The sequence below is a fragment of the Tamandua tetradactyla genome, chromosome 18 (assembly GCF_023851605.1).
Source record: "Tamandua tetradactyla isolate mTamTet1 chromosome 18, mTamTet1.pri, whole genome shotgun sequence".
In the NCBI taxonomy this organism is placed as follows: domain Eukaryota; kingdom Metazoa; phylum Chordata; class Mammalia; order Pilosa; family Myrmecophagidae; genus Tamandua; species Tamandua tetradactyla.
The window spans coordinates 43,290,609-43,302,363 of NC_135344.1; the positions used below are offsets into that span (position 1 = coordinate 43,290,609).

At 38.2% G+C, this 11,755-nt stretch overlaps 1 non-coding gene across 1 annotated transcript; it reads right to left on the reverse strand.

Moving 5' to 3' along the window:
• Positions 1 to 232: 232 nt before the first annotated feature.
• On the reverse strand, positions 233 to 396 carry LOC143662872 (U1 spliceosomal RNA). Its single transcript, XR_013165639.1, has one exon. It is a non-coding gene; the product is annotated as a U1 spliceosomal RNA (small nuclear RNA).
• Positions 397 to 11,755: the final 11,359 nt, after the last annotated feature.

Genomic DNA, 11,755 nt, shown 5'->3' on the forward strand with positions numbered 1-11,755 from the left:
TAATGTGATGTCACATATGTTTTCAAATGCTCATTTTCCATCTGCCTATCTTTGTTGGTAAGATATCTATTCAGATACTTTGCTCACTTTTTGATCGGGTTGCCTGTTCTCTTATTGCTGTGTGTCAAGAGTTGTTTTTATATTTTGGATACAAGCTCTTTCTCAGTATGCTTGCAGATATTTTCTTCCAATTGTGGCTTACTTTTTAATTTCTTTTTCTTTTTTTTTTTTATAGGGGAGAGTGTGAACGCAGTCCCGCACTACCACAAATTATGCAGTCGAGTTTCCCACATTTGGGGAAATCGCAGGGGTCAGCACATCCGGAGTGCAATGGATAAGCCTTGCCCTGGGAAAACCACCTTTGTGATCACGGTATCTCCCCTGCCAGGTAAGTATTTTTTTTTCTTTTTTTTGTTGCCTTAAAGTATGACTTTTGGGAGCTAAGGCAAATGGGACTTTACGTGCCTGTACTGTGTGACTAGTCATGCTATAAAGGGATTAAATTGGGGAAACCATTCTCTTTTTAATATTTATTCATGCTTTGACTTTATCAAGAAATAAAGGAGTGATATCCTTCTCCTTCACAGAATAGCCTGTATCTTTGTTCAATCCATTATGAAAGAGAAATAGAAAGATATTTCCTGATCTCAGTAGAAATGAAGTGTTGCTATATTCCCTACATTGGTGTCACTGAAGAAGCCAGTATGGAAATAAGAGTAGAAGAGGCTTTTATTAATCATTACAATCCTTGTAAAGTAGGTCTTCTCCCCCCTCGTATTCTATATGGATATGCCAATAAATGTCGTGTCACCATATAAAAGAAGACTTGAAACATATGGACAAAACTTTTGATGGCTTTCAAACTTGTAAATACATACAGGGTGGGCCACAGTGTCTCAGCAGGCAGAATTCTCGCCTGTCATGCCAGAGATCCAGATTTGATTCCCCGTGCCTGCCCATGCAAACACACACACATACACACACACACACACACACACACAGAAGCTCAATCCTGCTACCCTCATAAATTTGAAGATTCATTTTAGTCATATAGCTGTACCTAAGGATTCCTTATCTCCATTGACCATCTTTTTTCTCCATGCTTAAACAATTTTGATGAAATTAAAGAAAATATTTTGGAGAAATAAATCCAGGATAGCTTAAATTAAGCATTCAGTGGATAATTACTGAAAACTACTTCATGTTTACTACACCCATAACTTACCCCTTTCGTGGGCCATATTTTAAAATCAATCTAGTAAAAGTCCTTCCACACAGGAAAGATTTTAAAAGAAGGAGGAAAACTCCAGGACAGAGAAATGGACTTATGTCACACTGGGTCAATAGGACCTGTGTAGATTTGGGAATCATGAAAGACATTTTAATCAAAGGAATCTACACCATACCCATAAATGTTCCGTGGGGAAATCTTCCTCTTTCAGCCCCCATTCCTGTTAGATCCCCTTAGCCACAATATTACCACAGGACTACTGGTATGCTTCCTTAAAGGTGGCAGCAATATTGAGGGGATAGGTCTGTGAATTGGAGAGCAGGTTCTGCTTGCATTGATAGTTTGGGATTAGTATGATAGGATTCTACATAATGGGCCTATATGAAGTTTGATAACATAAGCCTCCTTCCCAAAGCAGATCTCTCATTACCTGCTCTGGCATCTAGTATTTCAACTACTCTAGTACCATATCTGTGTGTTCTATAAATTTTCAATCTCCTAGAAGACTCTGTTAAGGTGCACACACCTGGGGATGGAGTATACAACATCTTTAGATGGATGTGGCATTAAGGTAGCCCAGAGAAGGCTATTTCTGGCTAGAAGAAAGTAGGAAATCATTTACTGAGGTTTTCAGGCCTTAGAACTTTAGGAAGGGGGGGCGGGGGATGCTAAAGAAAGTTGGGAAGGGATCACAGCGAACCATTCTCCCATTTTTATTCTCCAAAGAGCTGCACAGGAACAAGTTTTTAGAGGTGAACTTAGATGTACTTGAGCAGCCCAATCTTTCCACACCAGGGTGCACCAAGACATTTCCCTATTTTGGTGCTTAACCTAATTTGGAATCCTCCTTTGCAAAATGCCTTTACCACCTGCCTGAGGTGAAAAGAACAAAGCTCACACCAACCTACAGGAATGTTTTCTGCAAGGCTGAGTTAACAGAGCAACCTTACATTATCTTTTGCCGAATAAGGAGATTTTCCTAACAGTTAAGGCTGAGAATGTGCTTTTCTTCATTTTTTAAGTGAAACTCGTGTTAAGTGGAGAGCAGCCAAAGCAGCAATTTTTAAATGTTAGGGGTGACTGGTGTTCTCATGCCCAGGACGAATAAAGAGATCCATGGAAAAGAAAAATGTGTTCTCTATAGACCATTGGTGGAAATGCATCAAATCCCACAGCTGAATATCATCCATGGAGCACTCTTATGCTAAGCAAATCATTTCCAAGTGATATAACCATGTTATTACTCCCCTTTATTCATTATGGAACAAATCTTCATACCTTGCTTCAACCATTGCAAAAATCTATAGTTTTCCATCCCTGCAACACAATCTTAACTTTTACCAAGTTAGACTCTCAACAGTTTGCATTATATATTCTTAGGACTCAGATATCCATGGCCTCTCCAGCATTAAAAAAATGATGTATGAACCCAATTTGATCTTGAAACTCTTCTACATGCTGGCACTGAATCACCTTTATGTACCAATCTCCTCTCTTGCCTTCACAAACGCTCTTCCACAGCTAGGCCTCTGTGGCTAGTTGATTCTATTGACTGTCATCACTTTCCTAATTCAACTTCTTTGCTCACATAGTTTCTACAGTTGGATATATCATGTGCTTTCTAATGAAATTGTACATACCTGTTATGTCTTCCCATGCTTCCCTAACATTTTTCTGAATACTTTCAGCATGGACAACATTGTTTCTCTCCACATCCTTTAAAACTTCGATGGCCAAGAGAACCCTGCACTTTGCTCTACCTTGTAGTACATCTTGACTTGTGTGTGTTCAGTATGTTCATTTCATTCATTTAATCAACTAGAGCAATTAGATTATGAGGTTCCCAAATTCAATACCTGGGTCTTAGGCTGATTTCTCTCCTTCCACCAAAAGTAAAGCACCCTGCGTGTTCATGCTATTTTTTGTAATAGGTGTTCTAGTTTGTCAGTGTTGCTGTAACAAAGTACCACAGATTAGTTGGCTTAAACCAACAAAGGTATGGTTTTTTGCTTGCATTAAGTTAGCCCATTGTTATGGATTGAATCATGTCCCCTGCAAAGACATGCTGTAGATGGGTGTGAACCCATTGTAAATAGGAACTTGGAAGATGCTCTTAATTAAGGTGAGATCAAAATGAATCAGGGTGGGCCCTACTGCAACATGACTGGAGTCCTTATGACAGAGGAAATATAGACAAAGAAAAAGTGTGATCCTGCCACCTCCTTGATTTTGGATTTCTAGCCTCCAAAACTGTGAGACAATAAATACTTGTTGTTCAAGTCAACTACTTTGTGGTATTTTGTTAACAGCAGCACTGGCAAGCTAGGGTACTCATTAAGAAATATAGTTAAATAAAAACATCTCTGTTAGATGCACTATAAAATTCATATTGATTGCAAGAAATATCAGTTATGGGTGTAGTCTTAAAAAATTATTGATACTGCCAATTTCAGGTCAAGTAGTACAAAGGCTGCTGAGTGGTACATTAAGTGTTCTGAATGTGAGTGAGGCATATAATTCAGAAGAGAGGTTTAAATACTAGCTGAAAAACAGCTCTGACCAAGAAAAATCTCTTCACATAGAAGGCTTTAAAAATAGCATAGCTACTCATTTTTCTGGGATGGTTTTGGTCTGATCCTACTTGAAAGGAGGTGAGTGAACCAAGTGACCTTTCAAGATCTTCCTCAATCCTTTGATGCTAGGATTTTATGAACTCTGCTCACTTGATAATCTGGGCCAGCTTTACTTATGCATTTACATTTTCTGAACAATTCCCTATCGCAAAACTTCTACCAGAGGCAAATATATTCCCCCATGGCCTTCAACCCCTTCTTTCTGCATATATACACTAAAGCACAGCTATATCTTTGTTCATCTTTGTTCATAATGATATCTTTGTTTCTGCTAATCTCTTGCGAAGGATGCCCCTATTGACGGTGCTCTACAATGATTTCAGTCACTATTTTAGATGGAATTGTTTGATAAGATTTTGTTTTTCATTTTAGCCATTTGAATTTTACCATTAGACTAGATAGCATTTTAAACATTTTAAAAAAAGCACTTCTTATTAGTGATAAGGGGGTAGGTTGCAGGAGTAATAAACAACCCAAAATTCCATTGGCTTTAAACAATAAAGGTATGGGTTTTTTTTGTTTGTTTGTTTTTATTCCTTATCCAGCATATACATGTCGCATCAAAGGGAGGCTATGCTCCACCTCCTACCCATTCAGGATGGCAGGCCAATGGAGATTTAATATCTGGAATATCTTTCTTTGTAGCTGAAAGGGAATAAGGGGATTCATGTACTGGCTCTTACAGGTTTCCATTTTGACAAGGCACATGTCATTTACCCTCACATTTTATTGGCTAGAGTAACATGGTCACAAGGAATATCAGAGGGGCAAGTAAGTGCTATCCTACCATATGCTTAGAAAGAAGAGAACTGTAAATATTGGTAATCAATATAAATGATGGCCAGCATTCTAAGCTACAATTCAGAATAGTGTTATTTGACTTTATAATATAACATTTTGACTTTAAATTCCCAACAGGTACTCAGCTACTAACTTAATTTAGTAAAAATTTACTGGTCGCCTATTGCATATGATAAAATCTAATGTTAAGTACTATATGTACACAATATAGCCTCCTTCTAGTTTTGGAGGAATTATATTCCAGCTAAGAAAAGTGATTAATGGCATTTGAATGGAGCCTCTATGGTGGAAGCAGGAGTTTCTGGATGCAGAATAAGATGTAGAATATTCTAGGAGGATTAAGAAGAAAAACCAAAGGTCCAGATCCAGAGCCAAGGAAGTACTTGAAATGTTTCAGGAGAGTTCGGTGGGGAGGTAGGGGATAGCTATTTCAGTGTGACCAGACAATAAGTGTTAAGACCATTGGGATAATTTAAATAATTATTCTTTCTTCTCCTTTCATGGATCCTTGTGTTTGCATTCTTGCTTTCTGTTCTACATTCCAGGCACTATGTGAATGTAGATTTGGCAGTCTTACCCAGAATTTCACAACCAAATCCACTCAGGCTAAACTCTCCTTGTCTCACTGCTCCCCACACCACACAAGACAGGTAGGGAACAAAATCTAAGGAGGAACTGTTCTCAGGTACTGGCCTTACATCTGCATGAATCTGACAGTAATTGCTTCCTTCATAGTGAATCATCTAGGCCAAGGTATGAAATTTAAAAAAAAAAATTAAAGTAGAAATTCATTATTTCTGAGCTTCTTCTCATAATAGAAAGGAAGAAATGTAGCCTGCACTTCTGCTAATCCATAAATCTATTTCTTGTGTGCTGGTTATTCTCCATTTGTGTTCTTATTCTCCTACCCCTTCATGGAATTCTCCATACTTCCCAGTCCAGCCCTGTGCTCTAGAATGCTGACCTGTAGAGACTCCTCTGTCAATGAGACCCTCTGAGGAACTGCTTCAACCCATGACAAGCATTCCCATGAGATTAGAGGGCAGAGGAGCGAAAGGTCAGGGTGTTACTTTTCTGCCTCTCTTTACTGTGATCCAGCCTCTCTGGCAGTGGCTGTGACCCTGGACAAGCACAGCTCCCCAGGTGTTCCTGCTTCCGTGTTCTCAGTGCCCAGTGACCTCCACTACAGCTTCCTCACAGTCCTTTGGCCCAAGGGATGATAAAGTCTTCCCTCTCCTGTTAATCTCTGAGTACCGAAACCTGCCACACCTCTGTAAAAATCCCTTCATTATCTTCATGTGAACCACCTGGGATGAATTCTGTTTCCTGATGAGATTTTGGATGATACAGCATTTAATCCCAAACTTTCCCCATAGTATAGAATTTATCAATTTGCATATTTTCCATAGGTGGAAAGTAAAGAAAATAGTGTGTTCTTGTTATGCTTATCTAAGATGACTCATGTTAACCTTTGCCTGAGGCAAGTTTCCAGGTGGATCATGTTTGTCTCACCAATTATTATGATGGTCTCCTGATTTCAGTATTACAGAAAGTTCTGTCTTTCATCTCAATCTTTAAAATAGCATGCAAACTCACTATTAAAAAAATAAATAAATAAATCAAAAAGCCTGTGGGGCGGGCAATGGTGACTCAGTGGCAAAGTTCTTGCCTGCCATGCCAGAGACCCAGGTTCAATTTCCAGAGCCTGCCCATGCCAAACAAAACAAAACAAAACAAAGCAAAACAACAATGCCTGTGCTTTCCTCAAAACAATCCTGAAGTTCCTCATGAGAGAGAGAAAAAGCCATTTCCCTGGCATTGGGACTCCACCTAAAAGTTTATAAAGGAAACAAAGGCCCCTCAGGTGGTACTCAGTGGTCAGACAGTATCTGACAAGCACAGCGGAATTTTAGCTATTGCTCTAGGGCTGTTCTTAGTTCTGGTCAATTCCTTTGTTAACTGGGATATGAAAGGAGCCCAAGTGAAAATAGTCCAAAGGAAAAAAAAAAAAAAGCAAGATAATGTAAAACAAACTCATTATATCTGGAATATTAAATCTTTTCCCCAGAAGATTTTCTTCTTTTTTGCCCTGGAGCACATGAAAGTTCTGAGGACCCATTTAATGTAAAGTCAAAATTATATTTTACATTGTGCTTATTTTAGGTTTAAGTCTTGCTACAATGAAACTGGAACTATATAGTGAGCCTAGAGCAGCAAAATAAACTGAAAATGCCCCATAAAAATATATAGGCAGTTGCCGACTGATACAAGCAAATAAGCTTTATGGTATGAAACGATTGATATGCGTTAACACCCCAATTCTTTCTGCCTCATTCTGGAGTTCTCATGCAGTTGTGGCATCACTTCCTAGACTTTCTTTCCTCAAGAAAACTTCTGACTAAATAGAATAGTTTATAATTAGGCTTGGGGCCATAGTTCGGAATTATTCTCGGTTAGAGGTATGGAAAATTCAGCAGCTTCTGTTAGCAAGGATATTCAGTGCAACTATCTATCTGTCTATCTATCTACCTATCTATTCATTCATTCATTTAATTTATGGTCATTTAATAGGAAGCTTCATTCCTCAGCTTTAATTGTGATGTCAGGGTTAAAGTATAATTTCAAATTCAGTTCTCTTCACATATACAATCTCCAGGTTGAGTAGTCACTGAATGCTTCAGGATTAAGAGCCTGCTGCTTCTTGTATCTTCATCCCAAAGCACATCATTTGGGTCCTAATCCCCACCCCCTCAGTGAGTCTTGAAATGCATTGGGTGAAAGAGACTCTGATGGGCACTGTGAGGTATTCAAGCACAGGGTAGAGTCTTTCTAGGAGTTTACAGGATAACTGAACATGATATGTTATCAATAAAAGTATCAGCTTGAAAGGGTATCAGGGTCACACACAAGGCATACATGATTAAATGGCCATGAGCTGTATTTATACTAAGAACTATACTTTCAGAGGAAATCTACCAGTCATGTCCCTGCCACCAGCCAGAACTATGATTTCAGAGAGACTTTTTCTTCATTAATACAATAAATAATATTATTTCTCTGGTTCTTCATGGAAGAAAACTTTGTAGTTGATGATTATTTTATACCAAATATCATGGGGATGGGGCAGACTCTGTAACTCTTACATGACAATATGGCAAGACTCTCAGTGAAGAGATCGAAGTAGGGATGGTGAACTTTCAGTATAGAAAACACACTCTAGCACAATTATCCATGTTGGTGGGAATGTAAAATGATACAACCACTCTGGAAGGAAATTTGGTGGTTCCTCAGAAAACTAAATAGAGAATTGCCATAAGATCCAGCAATCCCATTGCTAGGTATATACTATCAGAGGACATAAGGGCTTGGATACAAATGGACATTTGCACACCAGTGTTTATAGCGGCATTGTTTATGATTGCCAAAAGATGGAAACAGCCCAAATATCCATTATAGCATTGTTGTGGCCCAACAAGCTATGGTATATACATGCAATGGAATACCATGCAGCTGTAGAACATAATAAAGTCATGAAGCATGTAACAACATGGATGAAACTTGAAGGACATTATGCTGAGTGAAATTAGCCAGAAATAAAAGGGCAAATACTGTATGATCTCACTAATATGAATTAACATTAATGAGTGAACTTGGAGAATTGAAGTTAAGAACACAGGTTATTAGGAGATAGAGATACAGTAAAGATTGGGCAATTGGTGCTAAAGGAACACAGATTTTTGTGTAATAGAACTGATTGTAAAAATTCAGAAATAAATAGTACAATACTATCTGACTGTAGCACAATAATATAAGTACACTGAATGAAGCTGAATGTGAGTATGATAGAGGGAGAGGGGCTAGGGGCACATATGAAACCACAAGGAAAGATAGAGGGTAAAGACTGAGACAGTATAATTTAGAAATGCCTAGAGTAGACAATGATAGTGATTAAATGTACAAATATAAAAATGTTTTTGCATGAGGGAGAACAAATGAATGTCAATATTGCAGGGTGTTGAAAAAAGATGGTATATGGGAAAAGTACAATCAATGCAAGCTAGGGTCTATGGTTAACAGTAAAATTGTAATATGCTTCCACTGAATGTAACAAAGTATTATGCCAAAACTAAATGTCAACAGGCAGGGTGCATGAGAAAGGGGTATGGATTATTTATGGAAGAAAAGAAAATGTCTTCAGATAAGGTATGGTTGTGAAGGCATGTCTGTACACTTAAATTGGATGGCATGATATGTGAGTAAACTGTTTAAAAATGAACAGAGAGGAACAAGTGCTAGAGAAAATGCAGAGAAAGAGATGTATCTATTCACTGTAGATAGGGGCGGTGCAGCATCTTGGGGGGCAGTGTGGCAGTTCCACAGGAGGCTAAGGGTGAGTTTGCCATATGATCCTGAAACCCCATTGCTCAGCATATACCTGGAGGAACTGAGGGTGGGGACACAAATGGACATTTGTGCATTGGTGTTTATGGAGGCAGTGTTCCTGATCCACAATGAATGGAGGTGGCCTAAGGATACATTGACTGAGGAATGGAAGGGGGAACTATAGTGTATACATATAATGGGCTACTGAGTGGTCACAAGAAGGAATAAAATTGTGAGGCATGCAACTAGGTGAATGTGCAACTACGTGAATGAACCTTAAGACTGTATGTTGAGGGAAATGTTAGAAACAAAAAGATAAATATTATCATGCCTCAGTCATATGAACTAATTATAATATAGAAACTTGGGAACTGAAGTTGAAAGCATGGGTTATCAGGTTGGGGGCTCTTGTAAAGGGTCCTAGATTGTAAGCTCTTACAACAGTCCATATATTCAGGAGGTGTAACTGTTAATTCTAAATTCTGAGATACCGAGCTATTTCTATAAAACATGGTCATTCCCAGAAACTCTGTGTATTTATGTGACACCTGAGACTCAGAGTTAGAACTCTGAAGCTATGAAAGTCAGCAGTACCCCATATAGGGACTGTTTAAAAAGATGAAAAAGTGATCAAACTTTGAGTAGAGGTATGAATGAAGCTGATATGGATAGTACTAAGGTATATCAAGACAATAGGTAAAAGATGCTATCATTCATATTTTAAAACTTCAACTTCTGTATGGGACTAAAGGGAGAGATGTTTATTGGGTGCAAAATTTATATTTTGGGTAATGCATTTCCTAATTTAATTTGCATGGTCTGTTTAGTTGAACACCATAAGTGCATGGAATCTTGAATAGGGTGTGAGATTTTGTTGGTTTGTCCAGGTTAGTGTGATACCCTAAAATATGCCAGAGTAATTTGAGCAGAGAATAAAGAAGTATTTCTGAAGTTCCCTTTGGAGACTGGGGAGAAAGGAGGAAATATTCAACTTCCCCATTTGGAGAATTTCTGATAGTCTCACAAGCAGTGGGAGAAACCAAATCAATAGGCCAAGTCATTGATCTTGGGGTGCACCTCTATGAAACTTATTCTTGCAAAGAAAAGTTTAAGCTTACTTAAAATTATGCCTAAGAGTCACCCCCAGAGAACCTCTTTTGTTGCTCAGACGTGGCCTCTTTCTTTAAGCCAACTCAGCAGGTGAAATCACTGCCTGCCTGCCCCCAACACATGGGACATGACTCCCAGTTGTATAAATCTCCCTAGTAACATGGGATAGAAATCCTGGAATGAGCTGGGACCCAGCATCGAGGGATTGAGAAAACTTACTAGACCAAAATGAGTAAGAGAGAAATGAGACAAAATAAAGTTTCAGTCACTGAATGATTTCAAGGAGTCGAGAGTTTATCCTGGAGGTTATTCTTATACATTATATAGATATCTTTTAGTTTATTGTGTAATGGAGTAGGTAGAGGGAAGTACGTGAAACTGTTGAGCTGTGATCCAGTAGCATTGATACTTGAAGATGGTTGTATAAAGAAATAATGTTTACAATATGACTGTGTGATTGTGAAAACTTTGTGTCAGATGTTCCTTTTATCCAGGGTATGGATAGATGAGTAAATAAATATAGTTAAAAAATAAAATAAATAATGGGGGGAAAAGCGTAAAATAAATTGAGTAGATGGAAATACTAGTGGTCAATGAGCAATGAGGAGTAGTACAGTGTATGGTATGTATGAGTTTTTTTCTTTTTTCTTTTTATTTCTTTTTCCAGAGTGACACAAAATATTTTTAAAAATTATTGTGGTGATGAATACACAACTATGTGATGATATTGTGAGCCACTAATTGTACACCATGTATGGAATGTATGTGTGTGAAGATTTCTCAATAAAAACATATTTAAAAAAAGACAGGAATAAAAAAGAAAACACACTCTAAGTAGAGGTTCAGTGTCCCTGTCCTCTCTTCCAAAATTGATAAGGCCCATAGATACAATTATTTGTGAGAACCTTTTCTCCTTTTGGGTTTCAACAATAGGGAATTGGGATTGGCTAAGTAAGTCATCTATCACTGAAATTCTACAAGGTAGAAGTGCAAGTTGTAGTCCAGGGTTTTTTCATGTCCCACATCTGGTGGAGTCAGTCCTTTCCATCAGGATGGTGATGACAGGGGTGAGGTGCTTGTTCTCTCATCCACCATGCACAGCAACTGTGTCTTTCCTCACCACTCAAGTCTTCACTCTGGTGCTTTGACTAAGACTCAGAACTGAAGTGAGATGGAAGTATGGAATGGACATAGGGAAGGACGTATGGACAGAGTTCAAATCAATGAGCCCAAGTAACCTGCAATTTTTATCACCCAAGTAGTTCATTAGCCTTTCCTCCTCCTACTGTGAATTTAAATCCAAAAGTATCATATCCATCCTTAAAAAGTTCAGTTTAAAGTCTTCTTTTCAGAGCCTTTGTTCTGATACCTAAGGCAGGCCTGGTCACTCTCACAGAATAAAGTGGCTAAATATTAGACTCTTTAATCAAACCTCCTGACCTCACTGCCAGGAGGCATTAAATGAGGTAATACTTGTAAATCACATAAAATAGGACTTGGCACATAGTAAACACATATCCAGTGATTTTTGTTATTTTATTTGGTGCCTAATAATGTTCTAAGATGCATGACCTTTTGCATAGCTTGACTGTAAGAG